At 36.1% G+C, this 24,754-nt stretch overlaps 1 long non-coding RNA gene across 1 annotated transcript in view; it reads left to right on the top strand.

The window, feature by feature from the left end:
* The window catches only part of LOC140636323 (uncharacterized), a 196,532-nt gene that overhangs the window by 17,035 nt on the left and 154,743 nt on the right, over positions 1 to 24,754 (top strand). The window contains exon 3 of the long non-coding RNA XR_012033598.1: positions 8,955 to 9,028. This is a non-coding gene — a long non-coding RNA (uncharacterized lncRNA). The remainder of the gene's footprint in view (positions 1 to 8,954; positions 9,029 to 24,754) is intronic.

Here is a 24,754-nt window from a genome sequence, read left to right as displayed (position 1 = left end):
GAATAAACTAGAAGAACAGTAAGTGCTTCTTGAGGTTAGTGTTGTAAGTTTAATTTTGGACCCCAAAACCAGTATTTCCAAAATTTCTCTTTTCACTTTCTATTATTCATGTTTGTAATCTCATTTGTCTCCAATGGGGGCTCTTTCTCATTTTATACCCATGAGGCTGAAGGTGCAGTATACTTGAATAATTCAGAGAGGACAATGGGATCTCCTGGTGATTAATTTTTGTCAAAAATCAGCAGTCTAAGTACTGCAGGATGTGAAGGTCAAGATACTTAATAGATATATTGGGATTCCTTACAGTGTTGGTGCTGGGCAAATGGTTAACAACTATCTCAAAAGTCAATTATGAACCAACAGGTACCAGTGGTGTTTGGAGCAGCTGTGATATCTTACAGGTTCTGGCTTGATCTGTATGACAATTTTGATTGACTGTGAGCTGAGGCACAGGAAAAGCATATTTACACTGAAACAATGTAAAATAAAGTCACTTAAGTCCTAGCTTATTCCAGAAATACTAATACTAATTAATGTTTTAAAAATTATTTTAATACTGCCAATTGGAGATGTCATAGCATAGTACTTGAGAGCATATACTGCCCAGGTTCAAATGTTAGTTGCTTCTGTCAGTAATTGTGAGCTTTGAGCAGATCACTTAACCACTCAACTTCCTTGTTTGTAAAATAGCAATAATGGTATTACCTATTTTGTACTGTTGCGGTAAAGAACAAATCAATCAATACTTGTAAAGCACTTAAAGTGATGCATTGTATACGATGAGCATGCAATAAAATGTTGACTGTTATTCCAAGACACTTTGTTCTTGGAGAGAACCTTAAGTATAGGATCTAGAAGTTTGCACAATTATCTTGCACAACTTCAGGGAAAAAAAAGGATTGTGTACATTTGTTTTATTCAGCAAATATGTATTGAGAGCATAGTGGATGCTAAATATGGTATTATGTTGCAAAGTATATAAAATAAATATAAAAACTGTGAAGGGTCTGGGATTTTGTAGAGCTTGTTGGCTAACAAGTTAGCTTATTACAGTTTCATGGCTTCTGACAGAAGATATGAGATTCCAGGTCAAAGTCCAAGGATAGTTTCCTAGTCACAGCACTAGCAGACACCAGAGAACCAGCATTTTTGCATCAATTTCTGGATCCTCAGTTCCACAGTATAAAAGAGGTTCTGATGATACCTACACATACAGTGGATTATGTTATAGGACAGGGTTTGGAAATCCCAAGTATTTGCCAGTAGGCAATAAGTGTGGCTGCTCCTTGTTCCAGAGAAAGAAATAATCTTCATTTTACAGGGCTGTTAACCATATCAATATCCCTGAAAAGATAGTCCATGAAAAGAAAAAAAAAATGGCACTCATGAAGCTTACATTCATGTAAAGGAGAGAAAAATAAGATGAAAGTGGGGGCCAGAATAAGGATGTACCCCAAGTGTACCCTGGCAAATAATAATCACTTGAGTTCTCTGAGGCCAAGCACCTTAGTGTCATAGCTTGTGTGAATAGCTGTGCTCTAAGGAGAGAAAGGTAGGATAACAAGTGTTCATTTCTGGAAGGATCTGGGTTCTACAGATTTATTTGGCCTGTTGCCGTCTGAATACCACAGGGAATACTCCATAAGTAGTCACAGTGTGTACCTACTAAGAGTTCATTTTCTTCTGACCAAAGAGTATATGGTCTTTCTCACAGTTCTTGTGCTTCATTTCACTATGGTCCCTGGTTGACTTTTCTATATTGAATGGTTCTTGTGCTACACCAGTATCCTCTTGGGTTTCTAAATATAACTTTAAAAAAATTAATTCAAGTAGCATTGGTTTCAAGAGTAGAATTTAGTGATGCTTTAGTTACATATAACACCCAGTGCTAATTATATCATGTGGCCTCCTTAAGGCCCCTCAACCATTTATCCCATCCCCCCACCTACCTTCCCTCCAGCAACCCTCAGTTTGTTCTCTATAGTCAAGAGTCTCTTACGGGTTGCCTCCCTGTTTTTATCTTATTTTATTTTTTCCCTCCTTTTCCCTATGTTCATGTTTCGTTCCTTAAATTCCATATATGAGTGAAGTCATATGATATCTTTCTCTGACTTATTTCACTTAGCATAATACACTCTAGTTCCATCCATGTTGTTGCAAATGGCAAGATTTCATTCTGTTTGGTTGCTAAGTAATATTCTAATGTGTGTGTACATGTGTGCGTGTGTGCATGTGTGCATACCACATCTTCTTTATCCATTCATCAGTCCATGGACGTTTGGGCTCTTTCCATAATTTGACTGTTGTTGATAATTCTGCTACGAACATTGAGGTGCATATGCCCCTTTGAATCAGCATATTTGTATCCTTTGGATAAATACTGAGTAGTGCAATTGCTGGGTCATAGGATGGTTCTATTTTTAACTTTTTGAGGAATCTCCATATTGCTTTCCAGAGAGGCTATACCAGGTTGCATTCCCATCCACAGTGTGAAAGGGTTCCATTTTCTCCGCATCTTTGCCAACATCTGTTTTTTTCCTGAGTTATTGATTTTAGCCATTCTGGCAGGTATGAGGTGGCATTTCATCCTGGTTTTGGTTTATATTATTCCATGATGATGAGTAATATTGAGGATCTTTTCATGTGTCTGTTAGCCATCTGGATGTTTTCTTTATAAAAGTATCTATTCATGTATTCTGACCATTTCTTAACTGGATTGTTTGTTTTTGGATGTTAAGTTCTTTGTAGATTTTGGATACTAACCTTTTATCAGATACATCATTTGCAAATATCTTCTCCCATTCCCTAGGCTGCCTTTCAGTTTTGTTGATTGTTTCTTTTGCTATCCAGGAGGTTTTGTCTCAATAAGGTCCCAGCAGTTCATTTTTGCATTTGTTTCCCTTGCCTCCTGAGATGTGTCTAGTAAGAATTTGCTGTGGCCCAGGACAAAGAGCTGCTGCTTTCCCCTCTAGGATTTTTTTGTTTCCTGTCTTTATATTTAGGTCTTTCATCTATTTTGGATTTATTTTTGTGTATGGTATAAGAAAGTAGTCCAGTTTCATTCTTCTGTATGCTGCTGTCCAGTTTTCCCAACACCATTGGTTGAAGAGAATATCTTTTTCCCTTTGAATATGTTTTCCTGCTTTGTCAAGGTTCATTGACCACACAGTTGTGGGTCCATTTCTGTGTTTTGTTTTCTGTTCCATTGATCTATGCATCTGTTCTTGTGCCAGTGCTATACTGTCTTGATGATTACAGCTTTGTGATACAGCTTGAAGTCCAGAATTGTGATGCCTCCTCCCACTTTGCTTTGCTTTTTCAACATTACTTTGGCTATTTGAGGGCTTTTGTGGTTTCATACAAATTTTAGGATAGTTTCTTCTAGTTCTGTGAAAAGTTCTAGTGTCATTTTGATAGGGAATGCATTGACTGTGTAGATTGCTTTGGGTAGTATAGGTTTTAACAATATTTGTACTTCCAATTCAAGAGCATGAAATGTTTTCCATTTCTTAGTGCCTTCTTCAGTTTCTTTCATAAGTGTTCTACAGTTTTTAGCATTCCTATTTTTACCTCTTTGGCTAGGTTAATTCCTAGGTATCTTATGATATTTGGTGCAATTGTAAATGGGATCGATTCCTTAATTTCTCTTCCTGCTGCTTCATTAATGGTATATAGAAATGCAACAGTTTTCTGTACCTTGATTTTATATCCTACGACTTTGCTGAATGCATGTATTAGTTCTAGCAAATTTTTGGTGGAGTCTTTCAGGTTTTCTACTTAGAATATCATGTTGTCTTCAATGAAAGTTTGACTTCTTTCTTGCTGATTTGGATGCCTTTTATTTCTTTTTGTTGTCTGATTGCTGAGGCTAGGACTTCCAGTAAGTACTATGTTTAACAACAGGTGTGAGAGTGGACATCCTGTCATGTTCCTGACCTTAGGGGGAAAGCTCACTTTTTTCCCCATTGTGGATGGTATTAGCTGTGAGTCTTTCATATATGGCCTTTATGATGGTGAGGTATGTTCCTTCTATCCCTACTTTCTTAAGGGTTTTTATAAAAAAAAGGGATGCTGTATTTTGTCAGATGCTTTTTCTGTGTTTCTTGAGAGGATCGTATGGTTCTTATCCTTTCTTTTGTTAAAGTAGTGTATCATGTTGATTGATTTGAGGATGTTGAATCACCCCTGCAGGGATAAATCCTGCTTGATCATGGTGAATAATCCTTTTAAAGTACTGTTGGATTCAATTAGATAGTATCTTGAGAAATTTGCATCCATTTTCATCAGGGATATTGGTCTGTAATTCTCCTTTTTAATGGGGTCTTTATCTGCTTTTGGAATCAAGGTAATGCTATAGCATGAGTTTGGAAGTTTTCCTTTCATTTCTATTTTATGGAACAGTTTCTGAAGAATAGATATTAATTTTTCTTTAAATGCTTGATAGAATTCCCCTGGGAAGTCATCCAGCTCTGGATGATCTTGTTGGAAGATATTTGATTACTGATTCAATTTCTTTGCTGATTGTAGGTCTATTCAGATTTTCTATTTCTTCCTGTTTCAGCTTGGGTAGTTTTTATGTTTCTAGGAATTTATCTAATTGTTTCAGATTGCCCAATTTGTTGGCATATAATTGCTCATAATATTCTCTTATAACTGTGTTTCTGAGGTTTTGGTTATGATCTCTCTTCTTTCATTCATGATTTTATTTACTTGGGTCCTTTCTTTTTTCTTGTTGATAAGTCTGGCTATAGGTTTGTCAATTTTGTTATTTCTTTCATAGAACCAGCTCTTTAGTTTCACTGATCTATTCTACTGTTTTTTTAAAAAAATTTTCTATATCATTTATTTTTGTGCTCTAATCTTAATTGATTTCCTTCTTCTACTGGGTTTAGGCTTTATTTGCTGTTCGTTTTCCAGGTCCTTGAGGTGTAAGGTTAGGTTGTGTATTTGAGATTTTTCTAGTTTCTTGAGAAATGTTGGTATTGTTACATATTTCCCTCTTGTCACCACATTTGCTATGTCCCAAAATTTTGGACTATTGTGTTTTCATTTTCATTTGCTTCTATGTATTTTTAAATTTCTTCTTTAATTTCCTAGCTAACTCATTCATTCTTTAGTAGGATGTTCTTTAACTTCCGTATTTTTGTGGATTTCCAATTTTTTTCTTGTGTTTGACTTCAAATTTTATAGTGTTGTGGTCTGAAAATATGCATGGTGTGATCTTATTTTTTTTTTTTTTTTGTACCGGTCGGGGCCTGATTTGTGACCCAGTATGTGATCTAGAAAATGTTCCATAAGCACTCAAGAGGAATGTGCTTAGGATGAAATGCTTTAGTTTTTTTTTTTTTTTTTTTTTTTATTTATGATAGTCACAGAGAGAGAGAGAGAGAGGCAGAGACACAGGCAGAGGGAGAAGCAGGCTCCATGCACCGGGAGCCCGATGTGGGATTCGATCCTGGGTCTCCAGGATCGCGCCCTGGGCCAAAGGCAGGCGCCAAACCGCTGCGCCACCCAGGGATCCCAGGATGAAATGCTTTAGGATGAAATGTTCTGAATATATCTATTAAGTCCATGTGGTCCGGTGTGTCATTCAAAGCCCCGTTTCCTTCTTGATCTTCTGCTTAGATCTGTCCATTGCTGTGAGTGGAGTGTGTAGGTCCCCTTATTGAATTATTATCAATGAGTTTCTTTAAGTTTGTTATTAATTGATTTATATAGTCAGGTGCTCCCAAGTTGAGGGCATAAGTATTTACAATTGCTAGATCTTCTTGTGGGATAGACCCCTTTATTATAATATAGCATTTCTAACTGTAGTCTGTTTAAAATCTAGTTTGTCTGATATAAGTATCGCTATTGCAGTTTTGTTTTTATATCCATTAGCATCATAAGTGGTTCTCCACCCCCTCATTTTTTAATCTGGAGGTGTCTTTGGGTCTAAAATAAGTCTCTTGTAAGCAATATATTAATGGGTCTATTTTTTTAATTGATTCTTGTAGCCTATGTCTTTTGATTGGAATATTGAGTCCATTACATTCACAATAATTGTTGATAGGCATGAATTTAGTGCCATTGTATTACATATAAACTTGCTGTTCCTGTAGATTGCCTCTGTTCATTTCTCAGTCTTTGTTGCTTTTGATCTCTTGCCCACTCAAAGACTCCCCTTTAGTATTTCTTGCAGAGCTGGTTTAGTGTTCATGAGGTCTTTTAGTTTTTGCTTGTCTTGGAAATTCTTTATTCTCTTTTTATTCTGAATGAAGTCTTGTTGGATAAAGTATTCTTGGCTGCATGTTTTTCCCATTTAGCACATTGAGTATATCATGCCACTTTTTTTCTGACCTTCCAGAAAGAGTAGCTGCTTATAGGGCTGCCTATCTGTCTACCCTTGTAGGTTACAGACCTTTATCCTTAGAAGTGTTCAGAATTCTCTCTTTATCTTTGTTTTTGCAAGTTTTGCTAAGATATATCTTGGTGTTGACCTGTTTTCATTGATTATGAAAAGAGTTCTCTGTGCCTCTTGGACTTGGATGCCTGTTCCTTCCTCAGTTTAGGGAAGTTCTCAGCTATAATTTGTTGAAATAAGCCTTCTGCTCCCTTTTCCCATTATTTGTTTTTTGGGACTCCTATGATACAGATATCAATGGGCTTTGTGAAATTTCCCCTAAGTCTATATTGATTTTCTCATATTTTTCTTTCCCTCTTCTCATCTTTATTATTTTCCATAATTTTATCTTCTACATCACCTATTCAATCTTCTGATTCGTTCATCCTTATGGTGATTACATCCAGTCAGTTTTGCATCTTAGTTATAGCATTTTTTATTTTGGCCTGACTAATTTTTAGGTCTTTTATCTCTGTAGCCATGGTTTCTCTGGTGTCTTCTATGCTTCTTTCAAGTCCATTGTTTTGACTGCTGTTCTAAATTTTTTTTAGATATATCGCTTATATCTGTTTTGAGCAAATTCCCATCTGTGATTTCTTCTTGATCTTTCTTTTGGGGGAGAATTCCTCTGTTTTGTCATTATGTCTAAGTTTGTCATTTGTGTATTATGAAAGCTTGTTATCTTTCCTTAATACTATTTTAAGAAGGGGTCACATGTTGTCTAGGGTCTAGTGCCTCAGGAACTGTTTTTGGTATGTTGTGTATACCCTGCTATTGTGTTTTGACTGCTCTTTCCCACAGGTTAGTTCTCTACAGAGTTCCTCCTTGCTTACAGTGGGGAATGTTTGGACTTTTGACTGAATGTGCTTTGATTTGTTTGTTAAGAGAAGTCTTAAAGAAAAAAAAAAGGAGCTTGATCCAAAAAATGAGACAAGGGAATATACTAACAAACCAACAAATGAACAAAAAATTATAAGCCTGTTACCAAAGGAAAAAAAGAATAAAATAAAATAAATATAAAACATTCAAAAATGTAAAAAACAATTTAAAAGAAGAAAGAATGAATGAAAGAAAAAAGAAAGAAAGAAGGAATGCAAGCAAGCAAGCTTAGTCCTATTTCTATCAGAACTGAAGCTGATGCTTTGGAGCTCTTTATAATCAATAAACTTGGTATATGGTGGGGGCTTGTGTTGTTCACCTGAGGGAGAGGCTCACTTCACTAGCCTACATAGTCAGACCTTCCCTTGTAAAGGTGCCCCCTGTGGGGCACAGGGGGGCAGTGTTTGGTGTAAGCCACTCCAGACTGCACTGGAGTTGCTGTGTTTCCCTCTGAAGTCCCACTATGTTGGTGGGTATGGGGTGGGGGTGGAAGATGGCATCCCAAGGGAGGGAGAACTCTTGGCCATCACTATTCAGGAGGCCCTCACAGAAAAGCAAACAATCTCCTCTGTTATGTCCCAGGCTTTCATCAGTTCCCTACCCCATAGCCTGTCTGTGCCAGGCAATCAGCTACATCCAATGCCACAGTCCTCTTGTGTTTTATCTCTTGCTGGTTGCTGAGATTCAAAACTACAAATCTTAAAGGACCCAGCAAGGCACAACACACTCCCCTCCCCCAGAGGAAAGACTTGCATTATGCTTGGCACCATTCTGTCCCAGAAAAGCAGTCAAAAGGTGGTTGGAGTTTGTTGTGGCACTCAGTGCTGAAAAGCGATGACCAGGTTATCTGCCCTTTATGTGTATCTCTGTCTCCTGCTGTTCAAAGGATACTCAATGGCTCCCACCTAGCTTTTTGTCCTTGGAGAGGCAAAATACCCTTTTCCAAATGTACTCCAGGAAGGGGATTGATCTCTCCCAGGGCAACCCAGGGGATCTTCACTGAGACTTCACACTGTTGTGTGAATGCTACATGCTGCTTCCTCTCTTCTCCCTCCCTAACTTTGCTCCACAAAAAGGGTTCCCTCCCCTTCATAGCACCATGGCTTTTCTCTCCCCCAATTCATAGCTCCAAATCTCAAATCTGCTAGGTTCTCTCCTACCAATTGTGCAGATTGTTTTCTTAACCCTCAGATTGATTTCCTAGTTGTTCAAAATGATTTGGTGTTGATCTAAGTCTGTTTATGAGAGGAGAAAAGCTTAAAGCCCCCCTACTATTCTGCTAATTCCTTCTCTAAATATGACTCTTGATGACTTCTTAATTTGCAGTCTCCAATTCTAGAGTTCTAGAATGATCCTATTGTTCCAATTTCCCCCTTCTCAACTCTTGAGGTATATTATCATAATCAACATATTATATCTTTGGAATTTCTGATTAGACACATATTGCATGTTGCCCTCTCTGTATTCTAAATTCCTTAGTCAAGATATATAACTACATGCCCACATAATAGCATAGCACAACAAAGTATAAAAAATTATAGATATTGATCTTTTGGGAAAATTAAAAGTATTAATTTGTCTATTTGTTAGTCTGCCAATAAATAGTTAAGGGCTTGTTACATGCAAATATATATAAATGCATTTTCTTTGATTCATAGTTTCTCCTCACTAATAGAACATTCTTTTTGTTTAGGACTTGTCATCTTGCTACTGGAATAATTAGTGTCTATGTCTCATGAATTTCCCCACAGTGGTTTATCACCGAAGGTAGGCAGAAATTATCATCCCCTCTTTTTAGTTGAATAGTTAAGTGGCTTACCCACCAACCTTATGATGGCGGTTGGATTTAACAGAGGTTCTCTATCCAATCTGTGTTCCTTCTTATCCATAGTAGCAACTAGCAACTATCTAGAGGATAGTTATTAACTTCTCTAGGGTAATTATTGCTTGAGATGCCACTACCAAAATAATAAATTGCCCTTAAGTTTCCATGAAAATTCATTAAATAAGAAAAAGAATTATATATTCTCTGTTCATTACTTGTCTTTCTTCATTTTTCTATGCAAATATTGAATAAAATAATGCTAATAATTACAGTTATAAAAGTACTTCCCATGTATCTATTTATGATAATACTTATTTATGTATCTCAGAAAACTTTTCTAAGTAGTTTTAAATTTATTCAAACAGTTTATTTTGTGTATCTACTATGCGCAAAATATATTTGAGATGCTAAGGATATAGCAATGGACAAACAAATAAAATTCTTTGCTTTGATATAGCTTGCATTCTATTATCATGAGAGAAGAGGCCAATAAGGCCTATACAAAATAACACAGCTAGGAAGTGGCTTAGCTAGAATTCAACACTGAATTTGTTTGACTGAGAGTTCAAATTCTTTCCCTTTATCTTAAACTCTTGACTCACTTCTTAGATGTTTCCTATGAAAAAGGAAGCTAGAGGTATAAACTTGGCTTTATTTCACAAATGGTAACTAATGAAAAAAGGTTCTAAGATGTCAACAGATACTTGCTGAAAGAGTTAATGGGCGACTTGGGCACTTAAGAGTCAAAGCATTTCTACTTTAATAGGCTGATATATTAGGCTGTTATATAGCAAACTCTAATCCTTGAGAATCAGTCTCTTTTGGATTATCATATGATTTCCCTAAACCTGTATCATTTTGGGTGGAGCTAGGGTTTCTAGCTAGCTATCAGGGATAAACCCCCTTTAACTTGAGAACCTTTATATGAAGTCATTTTCTTTATACTAACCCCAAGATGGATCATGATCACAATTCAAGAGAACAGAGAGTAAGCGACAGAATAAATAGCCATTCACTCCCTTGAATTCCATTACACAGTGGATGTAGTCAGGATGTACCAGAAAAATAACGGAGATTTTCTGAATTCTTCATTTATCCCCTCTTTATTTACAGGAAAATCCACAGGCTTTTACCAGTGTTAAGAAGAATGGTTTCCCAAAGATGTTTGTTCATACCCTAGTTTCTAAACCTGTGAACATGATGTATTACATGGAAAAAGTCACTTCATACATTTAATTATGGTTATGGATCTAGATTATCAGGTTGGGCCTACTCTAGTCATATGAATCCCTAAAAGCAGAAAATTTTCTCTGTGATCAGAGGAATGAAACAGAAGAGGCAAGAAAAGTGATAAAAGGGAAATTGGAGAGATTACTAGCATAGGAAAGTCTGAAGTGCCATTGGTTCAAAGATTTAGGGGCGCATATGCAAGGACTGGGGCAAGTCTCTAGGAAATAAGGGTGGCCTCCCACAGACAGCAAGGTCATGTGTCCCTCAGTCCTTAGCCACAGGAAAAGCATCCTGACCAAACTCTGAATGCATTTGGATATAGATTCTTCCCCAGTGCCTCCAGTTAAGAATACAATTCTGCTAACTTTGACTTCAGCTTAGTGAGACCCATGTTGGATTTCTAATATCCATGGGATGGTGACATAATAAATGAGTATTGATTCAAGTTGCTAAGTTTATGGCAATTTATTAATACGGCAGTGGAAAACTAATTAACTACCTCTAAGAATATTTTATGGGCTTCTTTTCTATTTCTTTTTTGAGACAATTCTGTCTCGGTGGATTGTGTTGAAGATGCTCAGCTCAAACATTATTTTTCATCCTTAGCCTCCTCCTTTTGGAATTGAGGTCTCTTTTCTTACAGTTTCATTATTTCTCACATCTACCTTTAGCTCTGGATATTTCTTTTTTTTTTTTTTAAGATTTTATTTATTCATTCATGAGAGACACAGAAAGAGCTAGAGGCAGAGACACAGGCAGAGGGAGAAGTGGACTCCATGCAGGGAGCCCGATGTGGGACTCGATCCTGGGACTCTAGGACCATGCCCTGGGTCCAAAGGCGGTGCCAAACCACTGACCCACCCAGGGATCCCCCAGCTCTGGATATTTCTTATGGTTCCTTCTTTGTTCCACATATGAGGATCACAATACATTTATACTCAGATCATGACCCAAAATCCACTAATTTTTCTTTTCATTCACAAGAATTCTTTTTCTATTCTCAAAAGCCTGTCCTTCCTACCACAAATCAATCACCACCTCTGTGAGGCAGGTGCCCAGGACTTCCCCTTCCCCAATTCTACACCCAATTATTTATCATATGCTTTTTGTGGGGTCAGACTATGGCATATTTAGTTTTACAACCAGCCACCCCAGTTAGGGCCATAGTTCTAAGTGAGTATTCCTGTAAAAGGGCATTCAAGGTGGTCATATAGAAACAAGGGAAGAAAAACGAGAACTGGAAGATATCTAAATACTCTTCTGTTTTATTTTATATTTCATCTTTATACATATTTTTTGTAATTGGAGACTTTTGGAAATAATGTTCCAGATTTAAAGATAGTAAAAAGAATGACATTTTTCGGAGTTTGTAGCATCTTCAGGGAAGATTTCTGGAGCAGGTGAGTTTTTAGCCTTGGAAGCATCATAAGTATTTCCTGACAAATGACAGTCTTCGTTTATCTGCATATTTGAACACCAGTGAATTTAGAATCCAAAGAAAATGAGAAATTACATATTTGAGGATCTTGACCAAAAAATGATGACAATTTCATATTGTAAGTGACCTCCAGGAATCACCTAAATAATTTTCTGGCATCCATGGACATAAATACTACTTTATAAAGTTGAATGACTTTGGATTAGGTTTGGTCACATATACCAGAAAACTCCAAATAGCATTAATAAATCCTATACATAAATCCATGTTGGGCACCTGGACAGTTCAGTTGGTTTAGCATCTGACTCTTGGTTTTGACTCAGGTCACAATCTCAGGATCCTGAGATCAAGTACTGTGTTGGGCTTCATGCTCAGCAGGGAGTCTACTTGAGATTCTCTCTCTCTCTCCCTTTGACCCTCCCTCTGCTCTCTGTCTCTGTCTCTGTCTTTCTCTCAAGTAGATAAATAAATCTTAAAAAAAAATTCTTCCTTGTGTAAAAGAGTTCAGATTAGGATGTAGACAAATTAGGACTGGTCTGGTGGCCTTGTGATAATCAGATATTCACTCAAGTTACTTCCCTCTTCTGGATCTATTACCCTACTCAATAGCTTTCATCTTAAATATCACCTCAGGGTTTAGGGAAGTGTTTGGAGCTCTGGAGTCATGGCTGCATTTAAGTCAACAGAAAGGACTTAGGGCTAGGTATGGGGAGCATAAAATTTTGCTCTCTTCATATCAGTTTCTTCTAAAAAGTCTTTATTAAAGTTCTATAAAATGCTCCACTTAAATGTCATTAGCCAGATTTTACTGACCACGTGGCTACAAGGGATGATGAGAACTTAATTCTTTTAGCTGAAAGAAGAAAATAGTGAAAAGCAAATAGCATTTTCTATTATTTCAAATAAAGATTTCCAGAAAAGGAAACTTTCACTATCTCTTTAGGATACATAGTTTAGAGAATAATTATTATCACCCAGATTCAGTTCATTCAGAGTTTATGCAAAAAGAAGAGCAGAACATGAGTGACCCACAGTGGATTTTGTAGCCTTTCCTCTTTTCATTGGAAACATGTGTCTGAATATTCTGGGGGAAACTATCCTTCTTTTACCTACAGCCTCCTTGATTTGGTTGGTTGTAACTCTTCTTTTCCTACAGGAGAAACCATGGTTGCCTTAAGCTAATCATCAGATTTCATATACTAGCTGCAGTGATTCCTTCATGGATGGGCACACAGCCCAATTCTGCCCAAAGAGAGTAGACCACCACAGATTTTGAACAACTCTTTCTTAGTTTCTCTTCTTATCAGAAATGAACCTGGAAGATTGCAGCCATGATGCTGTTAGGAGCAATCCTAAAACCACAAGGGAGAGAATGTTTGAGAATGAAGTCAACTTATAGACTGTTATTTTACTAGGAGAAGACAAAGTAAAACCAGATCGTTGGGGGCTCTATATAAATCCCAAAGAAATTATTTTACTTAAGTAAATTTGTGTCAATATTTTGTCTCATACAGTAAGAAGTTTTTGCTTTCACAGAAAAAAAAAAGGCTAATTATCATATCTTAGCCACTATACATTTCATGTTGGCATATCTTCTTTAAATAGTACTTGAAATCCAAGAAGGATGTAAATATTATAATTTTAACAAGTGAGGAAACTGAGGTTTAGAGAAAGTTATACCTTGTCCTCATGGCTTTCAAATAGTTAGGTCCAGGTTTATGAGTTAAAGATTGCTGTTCAAAAAAGAAAGAATTCAGGCCCAGTCACAACTGTGACTGTATTTGTGTGTTTGTGTATCCCTGGGGAGTGTGAAGAGAGGTATGTGTCTTTAAGCACCATAAATATGGTCAAGAAAAATATCCTCCAATCACTCAAAGAAATACTCTATTGTTATTATCCAGACATTTTTCAAAAAGAAGCAATTTCTTGCGATGTTATACATTTCCTTATTTTTCTTTTTTCATTTAAAAATATTTGAACACCAATAAAAAATAAATTTATGAAAAAATAAAAAATAAATGAAATAAATGAAATCTTTTAAAAAATATATTTATTTATTTATGTGAGACACAGAGAGAGAGAGAAGCAGAGACATAGGCAGAGGGAGAAGCAGACTCCATACAGGGAGCCCGATGTGGGACTCAATCCTGGATCTTGGGATTACACTGTGAGCCAAAGGCAGATGCTCAACTGCTGAGTTACTCAGGTGTTCTCCTTATTTTTCTTTATCATTCGTTATACCACCTTAGATTTATGTTATTTTTCAAAAAATTTTGCAGAGCTATTCAAGTTTGTATATGGCTAAAACACAGATAATTCGAGTGAATTGAGCTTATCAGGTGGCCCTTTTTCCATTCAGCCTTACTTTCTTACTAATTCTACTTCACAGTAAACTTATACACATTCATATCTTATTTATCTTAGCAAGTCAAAAGCTTTGCCTTAGGCTGTAAAAGGCACATAAGAATTAACATCTTCATAACTATTTAGTTTATGTTTATGTCACAAAATGGTTTGAGGAAACATTACCCAATATGGATAATTATTTTTTCAATCTTTGGCTACCTTGCGTATGACCTGCCCCCAATCCAAGCAGCTATCATTTTTCATTTCCGTGGTCCTAAGAATAGTGTTTTATTGCATGAATTCAGAGAAAAAGAAGTGACACTTGGATTTATTTTTTTAGATAGACATTTGAAACCCATGACAGACACAATGATTTTTAGAGAAAGACATTTGAATTTTAAAAGCTTGTCTTTAATGTGTATGAAAGTTCAAGGTCTTACTCTCTCCATAAAAAAGACATGCAAAAAATTATGATTGAGCAAACAGGAGAGGTGTTAAAGGAATAAGAGTTCGACTTTGGAGACACTGCTGTGGGCTTCCTTTTGCTGAAGTTCAGCAGGAAATTTCAGCAGAAAATATTGAAATGTCCACCTCCCAAGTAGGTTAGGGAATTGAGAGGAGAAGACACCTGTGCCTTGTGTCTTGGAGAATCTGGAGAATTAGCAGGATTCTAGAGTGCTCTCCATACCTCAGCAGAAAATATTTGAGAGGTAAAATTTTTTTAGAGAGAGACCTGGGACAGCAGCTGAACTTATCATCCACATGAGATAAAAAGCAGCTTTGTATTTCTCAAGGCTCTTTCTTCTGGAGAAATTGGTAATTGATAAGAGAGAGATAGAGGGAGATCTACTACATCCTTTTAAGTTAATATCCAATAAGAGAGAGAAATTTTGATGAAAAATCAGTTAAAAGCAAGTCCTAAATTTAACTGTCATGCTTTTGGCTAGTTTTCTGTGGGAATCCTATTATTTTGGGTTGAGGATGCATCTTCCTGAGAGAATTTGCCTTTTGCTTCTGACCAAAGCCCTGTGGCAGTATGGATCTCAGATAATACCCAATTCCAAACATATGAGGCCAAACCTATGGTAATAATTTCTTAGGGGATTTCCTCCCCAATTTGGTTTCTCTAACAGTTCAGGCTGAAATCAATACTTTTCTTCATTTGCTTCTGGTGATAAGTGATTTTTTTCTATTTTATTCTTACTTTTATTTTATTCTCTAATTGTACTTATTTTTTATTGAGATGTAATTGACATATAATATTCCAGGTACAACATAATATTTGATATCTCTATACATTGCAAAATGATTACCATAATAAGTGAAGTTAATCCATCAGCATCCTAGTCTATTAAGGTTACAGAATTAAGGTTACAGAATTTCATGAGTTTCAAGTATATTGCAGTGCTACAGCTCCAAATCTTTATATTGTACAAGCCCCAAATTTTGTCTTCTACAAGGAATTTAAAACTGAAGGCTATGTTTTTGCCAGGATTGGATATGTCTGAGCAAGTGTTGCTGTGGCTTTAAAATGTAACCCTGATTTCTTGTTTCCTCTTTATTATGACTCTTGGGGAGCTCTCTTTCTTTCCGGTGAATTCAGGGCACTGTAGAAGATGCTCATTATATTCTGTCTTGAACTGTGTAAGCAGAAGTTTCATCAAATATCTCATTTGTCTTATTACCTTATGCTTTCAAAACTAGTTCACTTGTGTTATCTCACTTGAGATTAGAGTTTGTAGATCTTTATTATAGAGGAGACAGCAGGTGAAGTGGAAGTTGCTTATTCTCTAAGATCTGCTTATACCTTGTTAAGGAAATAGGGCTGGAAACCTTTTCATTCTCTTTGATAATCAGAACATCACTCTCCTACCTGGTGTTAAAACCCTTGGTAGTCTAGGCTGTACTATTTTGTTGTCCTGGTCATGGCACTCTTTGAGCCTCCTGCTGACTCATTCTCTAAAGACTACAGCGTCTGCTTATAGCCTTCTCTCTTTCACACATACTTTATCACTCTGATTTAATTTTGCAAGTGTTCCATCCAACTTTCAACTTAATATTTAATTGGCCTGTCATCTGCAGTGACTTCTGTCTTAATTTTTCTGACCACATGGCTACATCAAAGATATTTAATCCTATATATTAAATTGAGGCACATGATTTTTTCATCACAACCTTCTAAGTTTTATGCCTACAGTACCTTCTTCTTGTTAACTCTAAATATCCAGTCCCTAAACTCTCACCTGTCTAGCGTTCTGCTTCATCTTGACCATACATCTTTCTGTCTGTAGCTTAGATTTTGTAATTCATTTACTCTTCTAAGTACCTTCAACATGTTCTCTTCATCTTCTTTCCTTTCTATTCAAATAGAAAAGTCCCAACTATGAACAAATCCAACTATATGTCTCCTATGAAATGTCAAATGTTGACGTCTGCTAAAGAAAAAACATACAGCTTCATTGACTGGTTTCAATATAATCTAGAGACACAATGTCATCTGGTTCCTCAGTCTTGTCCAGTACACCTGTCCCTTTGGTTCTTGTTATCTATCTTTGCAATATGGCCCTTTTGAACCTTTCATGCTTTCTCCAAACCTTCAATCAGGTCAACATAATTTTCCATCCTGCATTATCAGAGACATGTTTATATCATCCATCACAAAGAAAATAGAAATTAAGTCATATACTTCCTGTCCTTAAGTTTTTAAAATAACAGGCATATACATCCATCTTTTTTTTTTTTTACCTTTTTATCTAGTTATATTGGAAGAGAAGCTCCCTTTTTGCTTTAAACCCAAACATCCCAAACATGTAGCCCATCTTTTTCTAAACCTCTTGAAGATACTTCTTAGGATGTCACTCTGGATTTTCATGCCCATCCCATCCTATCCCTTCCATCTGTTCCTCATTCTTAGTTCTTTTTCATTAATATTGACAGCAATAACCTAATTTTTTCCCTATCCCCATCTGAAGGATTTCTTAGGTGTTGCCTCATATTGTGTTTCCCCTTATAGTCAAACCTCTCAAAAAAGATATGTTATACACTTCTAGTATCTCCTATTGCACTACCATTCAGTTTTTGTCCCATTGCCATCTGACTTTTAAATCATTATTCCACTGAAACTCTTGCTAAAGTTGTTGAAAGTTTCATTTGGCTAAAATCTAGAACTTACTTCTTTAAAATTAACTATTTATTTGTTTATATCTCAAGTATATAGTAAGCTCCTGATAGCAGGAAACATTATGCCTTGTTCTTCCCATAACCCTTAGCTAGTATAGTTCCTGGCCCAAAGTAGGTATTCAATGGATATTTTGCACATGAATATATAGCTATCATTAGTGCGTGGAAATAAAAGAGCTAAATCTTCCTGAATTCTAAATCATGCTAAGATATTCTTTCTCAAGTCTCCTACAATGCCACAAGAAAGTATCAGAAACACACTGGTATCTACCTCTTTTCCCATTTTAAATAAAATTTAAAATTAAAATTAAAATTAAAATTAAAATTAAAATTTAAAATTTAAAAATTTAAATAAAAATTTTTTCTTACTTCTATCAACTGTAATAATATTAAATAACCAAAAATGTTGAATTTATGAACTCTGAGCCCCGCATTCTAACTTAGAAGCAGGAGATTTCAGAATGTTTTCCTACTTTCTTTGGCCTTGAGATTGTCTTCTGCTGATCAAAAAATACTACCCCCCAGGAGATAATTGGGATTGCAAGTACGGTGCACAGCTGCACAGAGCCACAAGTTGGTTAACCACTCTGCATGTGTCCTTCCCTCACCTTCCTTGCTGGACTCTGCCAGCATTTAGGCCATCTGCAAGCTTAGGCTAATAAACCTGAATTACTCTGAAGGTTGTGCATTAAAATGTAAGCATTTATCTTAGCCTGGGAGCCAAGGTTTCTGTGCTATGTAAAAGGATCCAGAGATATAGAAAGGAAAGGCCCTTTTTAATAGCATGTTTGATTTTTTTCTCAAGTGTTACTGGCTATTTACTTTCTCCACCTAAGGTTGATCTGCTGAAATTTCTATGTAAGGTTAAAAGCACTCTATAGTGGAAGATGTGTAGTAAATTCAAAACAAAACAAAAAAATCAAAGAAAAAAATTAGCAAATGAAATGGCCTAGTGAAAATCCAAATCCATACAGAAATCAAGCTTTTGAATAAAAAGAAATCAAGCTTTTGATATTTCCAAAGTAATTTGAGATCAAAAGTTTCTAATTAATTAATACAGGAGGTAAAAACATTTCTTTTAAAATTTTAATACTGATACTTATTCAATTTACAACTTTACAAAACATCTTGTCTGTTCTTAAGTTAAAATTCTACTTTGTATTAAAAACATAATTGTCATTTAGGTTTATATCAATTAAATTTGGATAAATCATGAATTGAGTTCAATTGAAGCATAATCTCAATAGATTTATAATTTGGAAGTTTCATATGTTATAATTAGTGTTAAACTTAGAGGTGATTGTACATACAGAATCCTAATTTTACACACAGTGTTCCTAGTCCTGGAACGATGCATTTGTTCATTATTTATTTATTTATTATACTGACATATGTCTCTGCTGTGATGGGACCTGTGCAAAATCTTCCAGAAGCAGTGAAATGAGGGTTCTGCCCTTAAGGAGCCTGGAGTGGAAAACACAAAGTTAATCAAACATAGGGCAACCTGCACATAAAAATAGAAGTGTGTCTAAAATAATCTTGGAATATGTTAGAACTAGTGGAAGATTCAGAGAAAGTATCACATATAGAGTGATGATAATTTGAAGCATGATGCCAACCTACCACCCTTCCTCCTTATACTTTAGTAATATAAATAATAAATTTGTAGAATTTCCCATTGTTCCCTCTATTTGACCTCAGACTCTCACAGCTGCCAAACTTCTGTATATACATGAGTATTTTAAAGGGATCTTTCTATGTTAGGAGGCATAAATCAGAAACCCTTCCTGATTCAGATACTTCTTTGCATCTTACAGAAGCATAATGTCTAGAAAGGTTAATATTTTATTACACTGAAGCTCAGACCACAAACTGGTAGCCTGTATATGTGCTGCATATGGCCCCTACATATTTAGTTTGCTCTTATGGTACTTAAAATACCATTTTTTTTTATACTGCTTGCATTTCTAGTTCACCAATATTCACTTTATGTCACTGCTCACTCTAGAAGTTTTCTTCATTTGGTATATTTGTATACCCATTTTTATTAATTTATGATCTTCAAAATAAATTATTAAAAAGCCAGTCCTATTTATCAATCAGGGAGCACAGGTAAACAAAAGAAAAGGAAAAAATGTTATAATTACTAATTTGGTTTTTTTTTTTTTGGTGATCCCATTCAAGCTGTTGCTTTCTATCTGGTATTTGATTGGCAATTAATGGAAAGTAACTCATTTAACAACTATATTGATAGAATGTAAGTGGGTGCAACATATTTCTAATCAAAGTATTTTTTACTTATGGTTCTTTGTAATTATATCTTTGGAACAATGTTGTGTCATTCTATATTGGTGAAAAATACCAGGCAAAATACAAAATAAACCATTCAGAGTACAGTCACAAATTCAGAATTACGAAAAAACTCTCTTAAGCTTTAGTGACAATACCTGCTACAAATTTTATGCACTGTAATTCCCCAGAGAAGTTTGAAGTCAGACTTCGTCATGTGTGGAATTAGTTATCTATTACTATATAGAAATATCATTACACACCTGGTGACTTACAACATGCACTGACCATATGACAATTACTATAGTCCAGGAATGTAGGTATGGCTGACTTGGTTCTCTGCTTCCATTTTCTTACAAGGCCATGGGCGGGGTCCTATCTGAGGGCAGACTGGGGAAGGATCTACTTCTAAGGTTATAAGACTCTTGCAGGATTCAATTTTTTTGTGCTTTTTTGAGTACTTTGGTATCTTGCTAATTGTTGTCTGGAGGCTGCTCTCAGTTCCTTGCTGTCGTACCTCTTAAAGTCAGCAAGGAAACCAATAAAGAGATTCTGCAAGCACTATGGGAGTTATAGTTTTATGTAACATAATCATAGGAATGACATCCAATTACTTTTTTGCTCTATAGGTTAGAGGCATGTCAGCCTTATCTACACTCAAGGACAGGAGTTCATCCAAGGATGTGAATAATGGGAGGAAGGGATAATTTAGAGTCATCTTAGAGTCTGTCCATTACACATATCTAATAATGGTGATAATGATGATGATCCCAGCTAACTTTTCTTGATAACTTAATGTGTGTTGGATTATCTTTTAAGCATATTATTTGCACTACTTCACTTTTTCCTCCATGCTTCTCCAAAAACAGATAAAACAAAGCGGGTACTATTATAATTCTCAACAAATAGTGAAGAAACAGAAAAGTTGGTGGCTAATATCTTACCCAAAATCAAATTAAAAAACTAGTGGAGCTGGAATTCTAATCCAAGCTGTGTGAATCTATGCTCTTTTGTTAATAAACTGTTTTATTTAATTATAACTTACAGGGAGAAAAACTATACATCATGAAAATTTATGTTAATGAGTTGTCACAAACTTAACACCTATATAGCATAACTACCAGTCAGGGAAAAAACTAGATAATTATCAACATCTATGAACTCTTTCATATCTCATCTCAATCCCAACCCCTACTCTCCACTCCAAAGATAACCGGTATCTTGACTTATAACACTAGCTTTGCCTATTTTTGAGCTGTGTAAAAAATCGAATTCACATAGTAAATATGTTTTTGTTTCTATCTTCTTTCATTCAACATTTTTGTAGGTTTCATCTATATTTCATGTGACATTAGTTCATTTTCAAGATGTGTTATACTCTATTCCATACATACTCTACAATTTCTTATCCATCCCACTGTTGACAAATAATTGGATTGTTTCCATTCTTATTTATTAAAATGATAAATTAATAAACATTCTTATACATCTTTTGGTGCACATGTGTATGCACTTCTCTCTGACAGGCTAGATAAAAATAAGTGGAAGTAGGCTAGGCAAAATAGATTTCCCAATTAGTTTTATCAGTAATAATAACACCACCAGCCTATGGTAGATCTTCTCCAGAACTTTATATTCATGGCCTTACTCATATTAGCCATTTTAGTGACTGTAACATTCTGTGCACTGATTTTATATCCTACAGCCTTATTGAATTCATCTATTCTAGAAATTTTTTTGGTGGAGTCTTTTAGATTTTCTCTATGGAGTATCATGTCATCTGCAAATAGTGAAAGTTCGACTTCTTCCTTGCCAATTTGGATGACTTTTATTTCTTTTTGTATAATTTTTCATTGTGGCTCTGTTTCTCATTTCCATGAAGAGGTTCAGCGCCTCTTCATATATATTACTAATGGTTTTAATGTCTTTTTTAGGGAAGGTGTTCCAATCTCTTAATTAAATCACCAGTCATTTCTTATTAATATTTCAAAGGTCTTTATTTTCATCATCACAAAATTAAAATTTTGGTTGTTTTTTCACTATATCTAAAATGTCTTTTACAGCAACAGATATACTCAATTTTATAGAACCAAATTTTTTTTAATTTATTTTTTATTGGTGTTCAATTTACTAACATACAGAATAACCCCCAGTGCCGTCACCCATTCACTCCCACCCCCCCACCCTCCTCCCCTTCCACCACCCCTAGTTCGTTTCCCAGAGTTAGGAGTCTTTATGTTCTGTCTCCCTTTCTGATATTTCCCACACATTTCTTCTCCCTTCCCTTATATTCCCTTTCACTATTATTTATTTTTCCCAAATGAATGAGAACATACAATGTTTGTCCTTCTCCGATTGACTTACTTCACTCAGCATAATACCCACCAGTTCCATCCACGACGAAGCAAATGGCGGGTATTTGTCATTTCTAATGGCTGAGCAATATCCCATTGTATACATAAACCACATCTTCTATATCCATTCATCTTTCGATAGACACCGAGGCTCCTTCCACAGTTTGGCTATCGTGGCCATTGCTGCTATAAACATAGGGGTGCAGGTGTCCCGGCGTTTCATTGCATCTGTATCTTTGGGGTAAATCCCCAGCAGTGCAATTGCTGGGTCATAGGGCAGGTCTATTTTTAACTGTTTGAGGAACCTCCACACAGTTTTCCAGAGTGGCTGCACCAGTTCACATTCCCACCAACAGCGTAAGAGGGTTCCCTTTTCTCCGCATCCTCTCCAACATTTGTGGTTTCCTGCCTTGTTAATTTGCCCCATTCTTACTGGTGTGAGGTGGTATCTCATTGTGGTTTTGATTTGTATTTCCCTGATGGCAAGTGATGCAGAGCATTTTCTCATGTGCGTGTTGGCCATGTCTATGTCTTCCTCTGTGAGATTTCTGTTCATGTCTTTGCCCATTTCATGATTGGATTGTTTGTTTCTTTGGTGTTGAGTTTAATAAGTTCTTTATAGATCTTGAAAACTAGCCCTTTATCTGATAGGTCATTTGCAAATATCTTCGCCCATTCTGTAGGTTGTCTTTGAGTTTTGTTGACTGTATCCTTTGCTGTGCAAAAGCTTCTTATCTTGATGAAGTCCCAATAGTTCATTTTTGCTTTTGTTTCTTTTGCCTTCATGGATGTATCTTGCAAGAATTTACTGTGGCCGAGTTCAAAAAGGGTGTTGCCTGTGTTCTCCTCTAGGATTTTGATGGAATCTTGTCTCACATTTAAATCTTTCATCTATTTTGAGTTTATCTTTGTGTATGGTGAAAGAGAGTGGTCTAGTTTCATTCTTCTGCATGTGGATGTCCAATTTTCCCAGCACCATTTATTGAAGAGACTGTCTTTCTTCCAATGGATAGTCTTTCCTCCTTTATCGAATATTAGTTGCCCATAAAGTTCAGGGTCCACTTCTGGGTTCTCTATTCTGTTCCATTGATCTATGTGTCTGTTTTTGTGCCAGTACCACACTGTCTTTATGACCACAGCTTTGTAGTACAACCTGAAATCTGGCATTGTGATGCCCCCAGCTATGGTTTTCTTTTTTAAAATTCCCCTGGCTATTCGGGGTCTTTTCTGATTCCACACAAATTTTAAAATAATTTGTTCTCTCTGAAGAAAGTCCATGGTATTTTGATAGGGATTGCATTAAACGTGTAAATTGCCCTGGGTAACATTGACATTTTCACAATATTAATTCTGCCAATCCATGAGCATGGAATATTTTTCCATCTCTTTGTGTCTTCCTCAATTTCTTTCAGAAGTGTTCTATAGTTTTGAGGGTATAGATCCTTTAACTCTTTGGTTAGGTTTATTCCTAGGTATCTTATGCTTTTGGGTGCAATTGTAAATGGGATTGACTCCTTAATTTCTCTTTCTTCAGTCTCATTGTTAGTGTATAGAAATGCCACTGATTTCTGGGCATTGATTTTGTATCCTGCCACACTGCCGAATTGCTGTATGAGTTCTAGCAATCTTGAGGTGGAGGCTTTTGGGTTTTCTATGTAGAGTATCATGTCATCGGCAAAGAGGGAGAGTTTGACTTTTTCTTTGCCAATTTGAATGCCTTTAATGTCTTTTTGTTGTCTGATTGCTGAGGCTAGGAGTCCTGCTATGTTGAATAGCAGTGGTGAGAGAGGACATCCCTGTCTTGTTCCTGATCTTAGGGGAATGGCTCCCAGTGCTTCCCCATTGAGAATTACATTTGCTGTGGGCTTTTTGCAGATGGCTTTTAAAATGTTGAGGAATGTTCCCTCTATCCCTACACTCTGAAGAGTTTTGATCAGGAATGGATGCTGTATTTTGTCAAATGCTTTCTCTGCATCCAATGAGAGGATCATATGGTTCTTGGTTTTTCTCTTGCTGATATGATGAATCACATTGATTGTTTTATGGGTGTTGAACCAGCCTTGTGTCCCAGGGATAAATCCTACTTGGTCATGGTGAATAATTTTCTTAATGTACTGTTGGATCCTATTGGCCAGTATCTTGTTGAGAATTTTTGCATCCATGTTCATCAGGGATATTGGTCTGTAATTCTCCTTTTTGGTGGGGTCTTTGTCTGGTTTTGGAATTAAGGTGATGCTGGCCTCATAGAACGAATTTGGAAGTACTCCATCTCTTTCTATCTTTCCAAACAGCTTTAGGAGAATAGGTATGGTTTCTTCTTTAAACGTTTGATAGAATTCCCCCTGGGAAGCCATCTGGCCCTGGACTTTTGTGTCTTGGGAGGTTTTTGATGACTGCTTCAATTTCCTCCCTGGCTATTGGCCTGTTCAGGTTTTCTATTTCTTCCTGTTCCAGTTTTGGTAGTTTGTGGCTTTCCAGGAATGCGTCCATTTCTTCCAGATTGCCTAATTTATTGGCGTATAGCTGTTCATAATATGTTTTTAAAATCGTTTGTATTTCCTTGGTGTTGGTAGTGATCTCTCCTTTCTCATTCATGATTTTATTAATTTGAGTCTTCTCTCTCTTCTTTTTAATAAGGTTGGCTAATGGTTTATCTATCTTATTAATTATTTCAAAGAACCAACTCCTGGTTCTGTTGATCTGTTCCACAGTTCTTCTGGTCTCGATTTCGTTGAGTTCTGCTCGAATCTTTATTAACTCTCTTCTTCTGCTGGGCGTAGGATCTATTTGCTGTTTTTTCTCTAGCTCCTTTAGGTGTAAGGTTAGCTTTT

Source organism: Canis lupus, chromosome 7 (genome assembly GCF_048164855.1).
Source record: "Canis lupus baileyi chromosome 7, mCanLup2.hap1, whole genome shotgun sequence".
NCBI classification, from domain to species: Eukaryota; Metazoa; Chordata; class Mammalia; order Carnivora; family Canidae; genus Canis; species Canis lupus.
This window is presented reverse-complemented; position numbering and strand designations above follow the sequence as displayed.